Source organism: Sturnus vulgaris, chromosome 1, assembly GCF_052056855.1.
Source record: "Sturnus vulgaris isolate bStuVul1 chromosome 1, bStuVul1.hap1, whole genome shotgun sequence".
Taxonomy (NCBI): domain Eukaryota; kingdom Metazoa; phylum Chordata; class Aves; order Passeriformes; family Sturnidae; genus Sturnus; species Sturnus vulgaris.
In genome coordinates, this window is record NC_142243.1 from 24,942,064 (window position 1) to 24,955,279 (window position 13,216).

Genomic DNA, 13,216 nt, shown 5'->3' on the forward strand with positions numbered 1-13,216 from the left:
ATCCTGGGAGGCATGTACAGTACCCTGGTAATCTTACTCATGCTCACAGGCAATGAAACACTACTGTGCTCTCTCTTCTAATGGACATTGATTATAGAGCAGCAGAGCAAGGAACAGAATCCAGCACACATTTTAGTGAAATCCCTTAAATTTCTTAGCAGCTAATACTTCAGGTGTGAAATGTCATGTCAGAGGCTGGGAGATCACATTCCTAGGCTGAAGCTTCCACTGGGCAACTCACATTAGTACCCATTTGCTGCCACCTCTGCACAGCCCATTTTTCGTCTGAGGTAACAGGGATCAGCTGCAGCTGGAACCTGGCTCTGAAAAGCCACATCTGGTTGCAGCACTGAGCACTCAGGAGCTAGGCCCTGCAGCAGGAGACACAGAGAACTAAGGTAACCTGTTGGATAAAGTCCACTTTGCACAGCACCCTCTGCAATTTTAATATGCTCCAGGAAAAAAAAGATAAAATAATATACCCTAAAAAGTCACTGAAGCAATAGTCTTGAAATGGATCCATCTATGCGACTTATTACATTAGAGGCCTTGCCATTTCACACGTGTAATTTGGAGTGAATTGCCCTTTACAGTGATTCAACCTGTGATGTGCTCACAAACCCTCTCAGACACTACTTTCTGCTTAGGAGGGATTTTTACCCTTTCCCATTTTAACCTTCAGAGAGAAAACAGGTGTTGTTTTTTTATCTTGCTGCCACAGTTTCCTCTTTGCCCTCATGTCCTTTTAGGATCCTCCTCCATGGCTAACTGCCAGCCAAAAAAAAAATGTGCTTGGGTCTCAGCTCTGCCAGCTCATGTTCACCTGCACAGGGGGCACAACAGACAGCTTGGGAAGGGAGGAGGAAAAGTAACATTTTAAATACTTCAGAGTAAGATTGATCAAACTCTTCTTTGTACATTTCTGGCCTGAACTGGATCTCTTTGGCGTAAGAAAGCAGTACAAACAGAATCACTGCACCTTTGTTTTCTGGATATGCTGTTACCACCCAGCCACCCCACTGCTTTTCCTGAGGGAGAAGTGGCTGATAGCATCAGTTTGTTACCCAAGTCTCGAAAAACAGGGTTCAAACATCACTGCCAGCTGGACAGTATCACTGAACAGCCTGGTGACTGGGACAATTCCTTATGTTAGAGGAATCTTTGTTAGAGGCTTGCATCGTACAGTTCCACATCCTCTCTGGGCACTGCAAACCAATACCACTAGGAAGGGAACAGCCCATTGCCCAGCCTCCCCAGCTGCCCGAGCTCGCCTTTTACATCTCACAGACTGCCAGCTCCCTCTGAAGGAAGGGCTTTTATTTTCCTCGCGGCAGGAGGGACCCAAGGCAGGTGAGGTGGCTGGAGCATTGGCAGGGCTGGTTTTGCCTCCCGGGTGAGTCACCGAGCTGCCTGCCTCTATCAGGTGCAGTGTAAATCCAGACCAGTGCCTGTTCCTTTTCATTAAGAGCCTTGAGCTCACTGCAGGAAAGATGAAAAGGGCTGGTCATTATCCTTTACATGTGACCCATTCACTTGCTGATGGGCTGGTTTTCATCTCCCTGCCCTGCCTGTAGGCAAGCATCCCCCAATACCCTAATCTGCTTTTTTTGTTCTCCACCATTTATTTTCCTAGGAGCCTTGTCAGTAGTGGCTCCATTCCCTTCCCATGCCTCCCAGCGCTGTAGATTCAGAAGCCTTAAAGGGTTCCAGCTCACGGTAACAAATTCCAGAAACTCTGACTGCTTATTATAAAGCCAGTGTAGGAAGGATTTGAGAAAAGCACGATGTAACAAGAGAGCTGGGTAACTGCAGAGCACACACAGCCTGGAAACACTCGAAGGTGAACGGGAAGGGGAGGCGGGGGCATTTGGAAGCCCATTAAATGAGAACTTATCATCCGATTTATGTAAATCACTTCAAATGCCTTCATTTATTTAAAGTATTAAGCTGCATTACTGTTTGCCTTTGGTCCCCTAATTTGGTTGCTAATGTCTAAAACAACTGTTGAAATTAATTTGAAATTAATGTTCCTATATAATTACTTAATGAATCTCACATTCACTGCCCTTAGCTCGCAGTTGACAAAGGATCTCACCCGCCACATGTAAGAGGTTGGAACACTGACTATGATTTTAAAACGGTTGCTAAATTATAGTTTGCAAATATTTTACATTTATATCACACACTTCATCTTGAAGGATCTCACTGTGTTTGAAATGTTACGTAACATTTATTCTTTAGTAAAATTCCACCACAAAAACTTTCTGGGCATCAATCTTCTTATTTCCCTGCATGCCTTGAAATTAAATCAAATTTAGGTGTATCATTATGCAAACAAAAAAAATCATACCTGCATTAAAAGATTATTATTAGTGCTGTAAAGTCAGACAGTTAAAAGATAGGAAACGCTGGAACTGAGACTGTGCAATATAAATTCCTTTTCCCATACATATGCATTCTCATAGTCTTTAATTTTATGATCACATATTTTCTTATATGTACCCCCTCCCTCAGGGGACTTATTAGTCCTTGTTAGTGTTCAAGAAAAAACAGGATAAGAACAAAATAAGGTTCAAGAAAAAGCTAGTAGGGAAAGGTAGCCATTTGTGGAGTCCTTGCCTCATTCCTTACAAAAGCTGCAAAGGTTGTAATGCATGTGCCTCCTTTTCTGGGTGGCTGACTTGGTACCCCATAAATCCTGATTGGCAGAAATGCTGAATATGCACAGCAGTAACTGAAGCTAAAGAAACATTCGAACGTGCAGAGCATTTTACATACTACCAAATCCAGTGAAAGAGGAGGTCCTGGGGTCTCACACTTAAAATAATCGTACACTTCAAAGAGGGGAAAACACTTCTCCCTCTCCCAGGGACAGTGGAAAATGTATTTGAGCAATTGCAAAACAGGCAGACTGCTGTGTTATGGAGACCCACATTTACTAGTTCTGTACAGCACCACGTGGACATGGTGCAGCAGGAGCAAAACAGGACACAGTGTGACCCAGCAGCAGAAAATGCCAAAGTCTATTCTGAGACAGAAGAGTTGAATTTAAGGCCTTCCAAACAGCCTTACTTTGGACTGCTGACCATTTTGTGTGCTTATCTGTGACTTTGCATTTCTTCTTAGGTGTATATGGTTTCTCGAGGATCAAGGCAAAGCATGAATGCCAAACATTGGCAATCGGGAACATTCCAGAGCTTTCCTCCAAGTTAGCTGAACAGTGCTTTGCCTTGAGACATCCTCGGCATCTAGGTCACAGCGAGTCAACCCTCCCCACGCTGCAAAACACTCCCTCCTTCATCATGTAGAGAGCTGTAGACATGTGCCACATGCCCTGGCATGGCTCAGGGTAAGGACACTGGCCAAGAGCTCCACAGCTTGGCTGAGGGATGGGCTAGCGAGGAGGACAGGTCCCCAAACACAGGACATCAACCTACATCTCCTTCCTACAACAGGGAACAGAGATTACCCAGCAGCCACACCCAGCCATCACAACGCACACCTCCTCCACGTGCTGTCCTACTTTCTTAACTAGAAACCCCAACCTCTCCTCTGCTTGCCAAACCTCCCTCTCTTCAACACATTCCCACCTTTGACAGGCTGCAGATCTTCCTTCTGAAATCTTTGTCTTCTCTCAGTGGGTCCTCCCTCACAACCCCAAAGTACTCCTGTCTCCCACATTTCATGCATTCCTCAGCTAACAGGGATCATTACAACACCTCCAGGAATGACCGCCAAAGGAAACCTCCCCGAGCAAGGCCAATCTAAAAAACTCAGAAGTCTACAAACACACAGGAATATTAGCTCCTTTTAAAGGTGAATAGCTGGTACATTAGGATGAATTATATTGTGACATCCTGGCCAACCACCTCAGCTTCCTTCTTGAACACCAAAGCTGTCAAAAGTAAACGAAAATGGGCAAAAAGTCTCTAGTTTGTCTCAAAACCAGCTGAGTTTTAAAAATTTTAGAAAGAAATCAGAAGTAGAAAGATTCCCAAGTCATATTGAAACTATAAAACATAAAAGGAACCATGTGACAACAAATAAACTTGAGGAGGGGAAAAAAAACAGTGGTAATTACATAGGCCACCAGCTCCCATGAAGCGTTTGATTTTGCAGTAAGCTACATTCTTGTAGCACTTTGCATATGACTTATTTACTCCTTTGCAATACATTCTCTTAAGCAGACAGCATTATAAGACTTTACCATCAAACTGACCTTCAAAGCAGACTGCTCTTTTTTTCCAGCTGGGGGTTCATATCACAATCCAGCAGCTGAAGGTTAATACTGTGAGAGTGCAGAGCCACTACCTCAGCCTACGCTTCCCTTACAATTCTACTTTTATGAAAAAAGAGGGAAAGATACTAATACAACTGAGGCTCAGCAAAAACAAAGCCTTCTTGCAGCAAAGATGCTTTTCCATCTCCATAGCTTTCTCCTGCTGCTTGCAATCAATGGGACAAGGCTGCTTTAGTCAGGTTTCCAGAGTCCTGTAATAGAAAGCAGCTGTCCCTATCCAGATTGCACCAGACATCTCCACAATTATTTTGTCATCTTCTTTTGGTCAGTTGTGTTACTCAACTTCCCAGTACTGCTGTGTTAATAACACCAGCAATCCCAGAACTGTACTCAACATACTTTTTCCCTAAACTCCCAACACTGAGGAAGTTTGTATTGCTCTTTGCCACTCAATACAGACTTTACATTTGTTACGTGTCAAAATATGAACTTCAGGACTTCTTCTTCTTCTTCTGTATTCTACTGCAGTGGGCTGCATGAGCCACACATCTCAATGTGAATAATTTAAATGACTAGGGTAAACCTACTTGAAAAGCCTTCCCTTTGTTTTCCCAAGCAGCACAGAACTGGACAAACTGACAACGTCCAACACCTTCTGAAACATTTAGGTTTGCAGAACCATTCAGTTTTGCAAAACCATTCAAATGGCAATGAAGTTCTCAGTCTTTACATAGCTGTCTTTAGAAAGTGGTAATGGTCAAAGTGAATCTTGTCTCCACCATTAAAATAGTACCACCTAATAATTTGGGGGAGGGGAAACTTCCTTGTACTTTGTATTAATCAATGTATTATAACGTAAGATACTCAGTTATTTAGTTAACAAGTTTAAATAACAGCATATCCATCAACCATACCTTTATTCTGAAAGCTAACTTTAAGTAACAAGTCTCTGTTTCTCTAAGTGAACATCTAAAAAGCAAGTAGCTCATTCAAATTCTATGAGTATGTAACTATAGTCGCCCCTTTATTAAAAAACCCTAATTAATTTGGAGCCATGGCTGCCATCTCCCCCTGTCTTTGCATACACCAGCTTTAACAGCTCCTTTGGGGAGTGTTCATGGAAGTGGTAATAGGTGTGGTAATTTCCACTTTGTTTTCCAGTTCAGAGTAATTGAATCCAGTCACTACTGCGATATCTTTCTGGCAAATCTGTGTTGGCCTCCATGAAATGAGTTGGAAGTTTGATTTCCGTTCTCAGCAGGCATGTTTGTGCGATACAGATGAACTGTTGTAACTGGCAAATTGGAGGCAATTTCAGCAGATTCCCAGGCTTGAATAAATGCAAGAACAGAACTTTCACCTCCAGAGAAGTCTCCTCTTCAACAGTTCTAAGAAATGACAGGGCCAGATTGGAGAGTTTGGATTTCTGCTGTTGCAAGACACTTTGAAGTCTGTTTTATTAAACCAGCACTCACACGAAATTACTAAGAAAAAAACTCAAGTCATTATGAAATAAAATGCTGAGGCAAAACAAGCTTTTCCCTTCCTAATACTGCTTTCGATCTCTGCTGCATTTTAATTGGAATACACAAGTATTTTATTTCCTGTGACAGCAACATTCATTAGTCTTCATTCTGGTTTACAACTGTTTAGCTCCCCATGACAGCAGCCAGTGCAAGAGCATCTGACAGACCATTACTGGCTTTCTAGGCAAGTCCGTGAATTCCGCCACACAAGACATTTCAGAACCAAAATACAAGGTACCAGGTGAGTAGAGGCTGAATGTATGACTAGGCTAAGATTAAAAACTTTATTTTTTATACAAAACAATAATAAATTCAAGCAGATAATGAACTATGTGTGTCTTCTCATTTTCCATCCTTCTTTTGTCAATAAAGTCTATCCACAGTTCAGTGTTAAACCACTCCATATTCTGCAAAAACTATGATGTTTCCATCTTGTATCCATGTTTTTCCAATTCAGCTCTGTATAGAAAAGAGACAGACGTATTGAAACATATACAATACCATTAGATGATTGTTTAGTTTTTTTAATTAAATATACTACACAATATACAATCATTTTAAATAGTAACATCATACTGCTTTTTGATTAATACCAATAATCTCAACCTTACTTACTCTGTAGTTCTTGAACTCCAGTTTTTTATCTTAGATCATTATAAGTGACTTCTCAGTGAAAAATTCACATATTTGTTTTAATCAGTTATTGCCCTCTGACCCACCATATGGCACAAAGCAGCACCTATGTGCTGGCAACATCTCCAAACTCATTAGAATAACCAAAATATTATCTTATGCATAGTCTCAAGAATCTTATACATTATTCTCAAGATTTCTTTAACTCAAGCAAGCTCGCTATTCTATTTGACTTATATGCCTGTGCTTCCAAAACAATTGTAAGCTTTTTTTTTTTTACTTTAAGAATAGTGCAGTCTGGAACTTTTATTTATGTTTTGGTGCAATACATCTTGCACTGAACAATTCTGAGGGAAACAATTGCTTTGCTGTCCTTAGTTGTGGCCAGGACAACAAGTTAGGAACTACAGTTGATATCACTCCTGCCCTGCCACCACTTTGCTTCTCACCTGCCTCTGAACACACCAGCCAGGATGCATCCTGTTTTATCCTCTAGTCTTAGTATAAGTGTATCTAGACACAGAAGTACAAATCTCTACAAATATTTTGGGTTAGTTTGCACAATTAGTTGTAGGACTTTAAAAGTGGAGGACTGCAGCATTTGCTTTGTAGAGATGAAAGAAACATGCTACAACCAGCAACACTGCAAACCACGATATGGTCACCAACACCACAGGCTGCAACTAAGGCCAGTTACAGAAAGTTTGCCTAGATCAACTATGTCTATCAAGAATTACACTATTTCTTGAAAGTCTGTTTCATTACATGTTTTCCAATATTACCATTTAACTGCCTTTGAACCATGTATGAAATAACTATACCAACGATTTTTTATGCAGAAGACACAAAAATAATTGCTTTCCCTAGAGTACAAGGGAGATCAATCCAGGAACTGTTTAAGCAGGCTGTATTACAGACAGTTTGCTACTCATGCAACATACTGAGGGATTAATTATAAAATCTGGCTTTGTTCTGAATGCTTGAAACAATTTAAGTTATAATTATGCATCAGTAAAGGATTACTGAAACTACAAGTGACAAAGAGGATTAAGCAACTGGTTTAGAGGTACACAAATTGCTATCACTTTTTTTAAAGCATGTAATTAACAATTACTTTGCTGTTGTTGCTCATAAACAGTATGCTCATCACATAGGAAAGAACTTTAACATAATACAGATCACTAATCTCCAGAAAATTTGCCCATTTGGACAAAGAACAGCAGTGCCATTTTAAAGTACAAACATAAAACTGTAATACACTTTGCACACCACACAGCACAAAGGGATAATCTTGGATGCCTTGCCATTAATCTTGGCAGTACAATTCAGAACTTTCACAGACACAGAGAAGAGTCATTAGAAAAGGATCTACTCATGTTAAATTGACAAAGTGTCAGCTGTGTCTCAGCTTTCTGTGATCTTTGCATTGTTTGCGTAAAAGAGCAAAATTCTGTCACCACAATGTCCTAAGGCATATTTCAGTAGAATTATTAAAAGATGAAACGCTGATCAGTACTCCAGAGTCGTGTAATCCCTAAGTCTGGTTCTAAAAGGCTTTAAATAAAAAAGCAAAAAGTTGTGCTTTCATTTACTTCCATTTCAGATCTTTATTTTTTTAAAGTAAGCAGATTTCAAACTCTCAGATATTAACTAATCAACTCCATTTAAAGTATTTTACCTGTCTTCTAGAACAGTAAGTTTAAATAAAATTACCTTAACTGATTGGAGAAATCATCTTCTACGTTATCATCATCCCAGTTGTCTTCCCACACATGTGCATCTTCATCTTCATCTAAACCAGTCCAATCTAAAGACAGAAAAGGAGGTTTAAATATTGCATGCTGCACTGCTTTGGTACCATGTCTTATTGACCAATTAGCTCAGCCAGAGGGAAAGGCAGAACTCTGGTAAATTTAACAGAGAAGTCTGGATCACATTCAAGTGTTTATGAGACAGAAAGATCTAAAACACATCTCACAATTTCTGTAATTACAACAAAAATGGAACTTGGTGAAAATTAATCGTTATACGCACATCATAGCTTGCAACATTAAACATTCCTAAGAAATATTTTACATACTTATGAATAAACTCATACATGCATCATCCTTCAGGATTTGCATTTAAACATCTTTTTCAGATTAAAAAAGTAAAAATGTGTCAGATGCTTTTGCCAAAACACAGACACATTCTCTGTTCCCTCAAATCAGACTCAGTCAGTCTACGGACAAATGACAAAAAACTATTTGTGATGCAGAAGCAAAGGCAAATTGAGACAAACATCTGCAAAGAGCAGTTGATACCTCTAATCAGCTATTTCTGGTTCCCAAGGGAACACTTGTAGGGAAACACTTTATGTCCATTTACTAATCTTATTTATATTTTTCCTATAATAAAGTAATCTGGCATACCACTGTTGACAAATTACTGATCACACACATAATTCTTTGTTATTAAAAAAAATTAAAATCAAACTAAATAATTTAGAAAAATAATGAAAATGAGAGGCTCAGAATCACTATGAAAATGTAAGTTTGGTTACTTGGGTTTTTTTTTAGTTTCCCAGTTTATTCCAACTGAAAGACACACAGTTTTTCAAACGTTAAAAAAATAGAAACCCCCTAATTTTGACACTTGCAAGTTTTTATTTCTCAAAGTCTGCTAGTGTACTTAAAGAGGTAACACTGTTCTTCCCCTTCCATTGGAGTAAGCCATCTGCTGCCCATGCACAGGAAGCTTTGAGAACTAAGGCCTAGAGTAACATTAAACACTGATGGAGGTATGGGGGGAGCAGGGGACAAAGTTAGTGGGGTAAAACATCAAAAACTAATTCACTGTGAACAGCTAACTTTCCAAGAATGAAGCCTGGTCTTTGCACTTTCTCCTCCTTTTTCTAACACTGACAGGCAACAAAATTAATATTTGAGATTCACCAGGACAGGAAAATCCATTTGTCACTGATTAAAGACACACGTGTGGAAGGCATTACAATTAAATTTCCCTACTCAAATAAATTATATAATGGGAAAAGATGAAGGAGCACAGAAATTGTGCTGCGAGAGCCAAAGGAAAAACTGAGAAGGAAAGGTGAAGAAAAAATGCTGTATAAAAAAATGCATTATTTGGTTGCATTGCTAGCTGCTCAAAGGGAAGGGCTTATTCTTTAGAACCACCTGCAATAAGCTTTGCCCTTGCCAATTTATATTCTATTGATTTTTTCACCAAAATAAAAAAACTTTACTGATTATCTGGATTTTGAAGAGAGAAAAAACAATGCTCAAACAACTTAAAACTAACACAGTGTCAAACTTTTCTATCTACAAACATACAAGGAGCTCAGACAGAACTACAAACTTGCAAAAAAAAATCTCCCAGTAACTCATATCCAGCACAACAAACAGCAGCTTCAGTCACAGAAGATCAGCAGGGGAGACTGCAAAAAGATGCTCTAAATCACACTGGGTAGAGAGGAGTCAAAAAGGCCCATGTCACCTTCCTCGCTGGGCTGGGGAGGAGAGTGAAAGTAAAGCCTAAATTACATTCTCATCTCCGTAGGACAAGATTCTACAGCATCTCTATATTGAAACTATTACCCCACAATTGTATAATACAGTCATTACTCCCTGCTACATTATATGCCTGTGACTAAACAAAAGTAAAAAAAGGTACAGCATTATCTGGGATTGAAAGTATTAAGATCACTTGAGAGTCCACTACCATTAAGTACTACTAATATACACCAAAATTATAACCTTGTCATGACTGAACTCCTTAAAAATGTATTTTTCTATGCTAACCACTGATTGTTTTATTTTGCACTTGGGAAACAAAAAACTATTTTTAGGATTTTAGGGTTTTTTTTCCCCCTGCTCTATCACTTTACACCTTACATTTTAATATTCTGAAATGGACTGTACAAAGGATTCTTAAGTGATTCATTTACATGTATTTTCATCTACTATAATATACTTATGCTATACTTCCTATATATATACGTATATATAAGTATCCTATTAAAATTGGGCACGTCTGGTTTTGATATATAACTTGATTTCATAAATTGTTCAAGTAAATTTTTAGGTTGGAATAAACCCCAAAAATCCACGTTTTCATCATTTAACATAGATTTGCATTATCTAATTTCCCTTGGATAAAAACTGGGTAATAGAACACAAAGTTCTTCTATTGGTAGGAAGTGGTGTTTTAATTTGAAAGACCAACAACTTGGAATGGGTTTGAGCACAGTTATCACAGTTCTTTCCTAAGTACTGGAGATAACAAACAAAGTGGTCTGAACGCTCAACATCTCAAAACTATGACCACACTTGAGGATTGAAATGGACCCCTTTAGAGGTTCTTATTTTCTGCAGGAAAGAACATCTAGAAGCCTGATGATCATCACCTTCTAATGGTCTCTATTCCACCCAGAAAGTCTGCACAGTACTTTGCTTTAGCATTACAGTTAGAGTCAAACAAAACTAATTTCACGTTCTGTAACAGCAAGTCAGGGCTCTGCCCAATCCAAGGTCCAGAAGCTTCAGACACTTTCCCTACTGTGAATACTTAATTTACATTAAATAAGATAAACTTTTTTTTCCTGTTTAGGAAACACTTATGAAAAAGAAAGTATGGTCTTGTAAGTTTACTTTACCTAATATCCTAAATATGTCATGAACTTGCTATATCAGTACATCCAAAAATATTCATTTTAGCAGTACTAAAGGGTTCAGAACATCTAAGGCCTGTAAGGCCACAGAGAAACCACATGCAATAAAGACATTAGAAAAAAAAAATTCTGACGTTACATTCATCATGAAAGATATAATTTCTCATGATCCACAACTTGAGACGATCTCAGAATTAAGGCCATAAAAAGCAAACATGCCCTAATAGGGATATTTCCAAGACTATCTCTGTCAAGGGACACTGATTTGTTTTATTGAATTTACCTTCCTTATTAAGTATATCTGTACCTATGAAAAGCAAACCAGCATATACATATCTGTGCTTCAATGGGTAAAGACACTCAGAGTAACTACAGAGCGCAGTACTTTCACACATTTTTCCACCTTACGCTCAGTTTCCAGCCCTCATCCCTCCTCTCCCTTGCGATTCTCATCTCCAGTGTCAAAAAGCAGTCAATTTCTCCCGCACTTGCTCCTAGCCCTCTCGCACAATGACACAGCACTTCCAGCGACACTGCCCAGCGCCGTGACACCGGCACAGAGCCGGGCACGGGCACCACGATCGCGCTCGACCGCGGCTCTGACGGCGCTGACAGCCCCTGCCCGGGCGAGGGCTGGGCAGGGACCCGCGGGGCACCGGGGAAGCTTCCGCGGGGCTCAGCCGGGCCCTGCGGAGCGGCAGCACAGCGGTGCCCCGTGGTTCTCCGCGGGCAGGGCCGGCACACACGGCGCCCCAGCCCCACCGCCGCTTCAGCCGGCCCAGGCCGCGCGCGTCCCGCCTGCAGGCCGCGGCCTGTCGTGTCCTGGCATCCCGTCCCGTCCCGTGCCGTGCCGTGCCACCCCCGCCCGGCACCTTCAGCCGGGAACTCCTCAAACTCGTCGTCCTCCTCCAGGAGCCCCAAGTCCACCGGCTGCTTCTTCTCCGACATGCTGGGCCCGCACCGCGTCCCGCCGCCCCCGAGCCTGCTGGGATCCCGCGGCCACCGCCGCGCCTGCGCCGCTGCGGGCCCGGCTCCGGCCCGCGCCTGCGCCCTGCGGAGGGCGGCTGTGCCGGCCCCGCCCGGCCCGGCCCGGCCCGGCTCCGGTAGGCCCGCGGGAAGCGGTGCTGCTGTGTGCAGTGCTGTGGGGAGAACCAGCTCCTTCCCTGCGGCGTCAGAGCGAACTCCACGGGCCGCCGCCGCTACTGAGCGCGTCTGTTCTCCACATTCTTTCATTATTGGTTTTCACACAGGCAAAACCTACCGAGTACCAGCCTTCTGTCCTTAATCTCCAAGTCATGATGTTGGAGTTTTTTCCCTTCTGGCTTTTGAATGTAGTGTTTCAAAACGCCAGGGGAGGTTTAGGTTGGACATCAGGAGGAATTCATTCACAGAAAGAGTAATTAAAATTGGAATGGGCTGCCTTCCATGGAGGTATTTAAGGACTTCCTGGCTGTGGCACTCAGTGCCGTGGTCTGGTTGCCAAGGTAGTGTGTGGCCGTAGGTTGGACTCGATGATGCCAGAGGTCCTTTCGAACATAATTGCTTCTGTGATTCCATAAAAAATGTACAACTAATTTGTTATCTTCTAAATTCCTTGTCCATCACAGAGAAACAGGAAGCAAATTGAGAGGGTTTGACTAAGCTATCCACTAAGAGTTTAGGCTCTTACATGAAAAGTAGAAATGCTACGGCTTTCTGTTATTCCGAAGTGTATTCATGTCACTTAAATCTAGATTCTGTTGATGATTTCAACAAAGGCAAAGTTCAACACTAACTAGCCTGAACAAGTTTGTGTGCATGGTAGCACTGGTGGCTTCTCTCTCAGCAATCACCTTATAACAATATTGCCAGTTTGGTGGAGGAGCTGGGATTTTTCCCTTGCTCTGTGAGAAGCTGATTCACAAGGCAATAACTTGGACAGCTGGGTTATACTGTGTCTTAGATTTAAAGTCAGGGAAACAACAAAACACTGGTGTGGGAATTCATATGTCATTGAGTTTCAACCCAGCATAAGCGTGTCCTGGCATGCAGCAACAGGTAAGGTGAGGTGGGAAATGAGCCCTCTGCCAGGTGAAAGGTCTAATCAAGTGGTCACATTTTAGTTTTTTGTGACGGAAGGACTGAGTGACAGTGATGACTGTGAAATTATGA

The 13,216-nt window shown here is 41.3% G+C and overlaps 1 non-coding gene across 1 annotated transcript; it reads right to left on the reverse strand.

Moving 5' to 3' along the window:
* Positions 1-5,140: 5,140 nt before the first annotated feature.
* SEM1 (SEM1 26S proteasome subunit) lies at positions 5,141-12,096 on the reverse strand. The gene is made up of 3 exons (XR_015802577.1): positions 11,938-12,096; positions 8,113-8,206; positions 5,141-6,225 (listed from the first exon to the last, which is right to left on the reverse strand). It is a non-coding gene; the product is annotated as an SEM1 26S proteasome subunit (transcript).
* Positions 12,097-13,216: the final 1,120 nt, after the last annotated feature.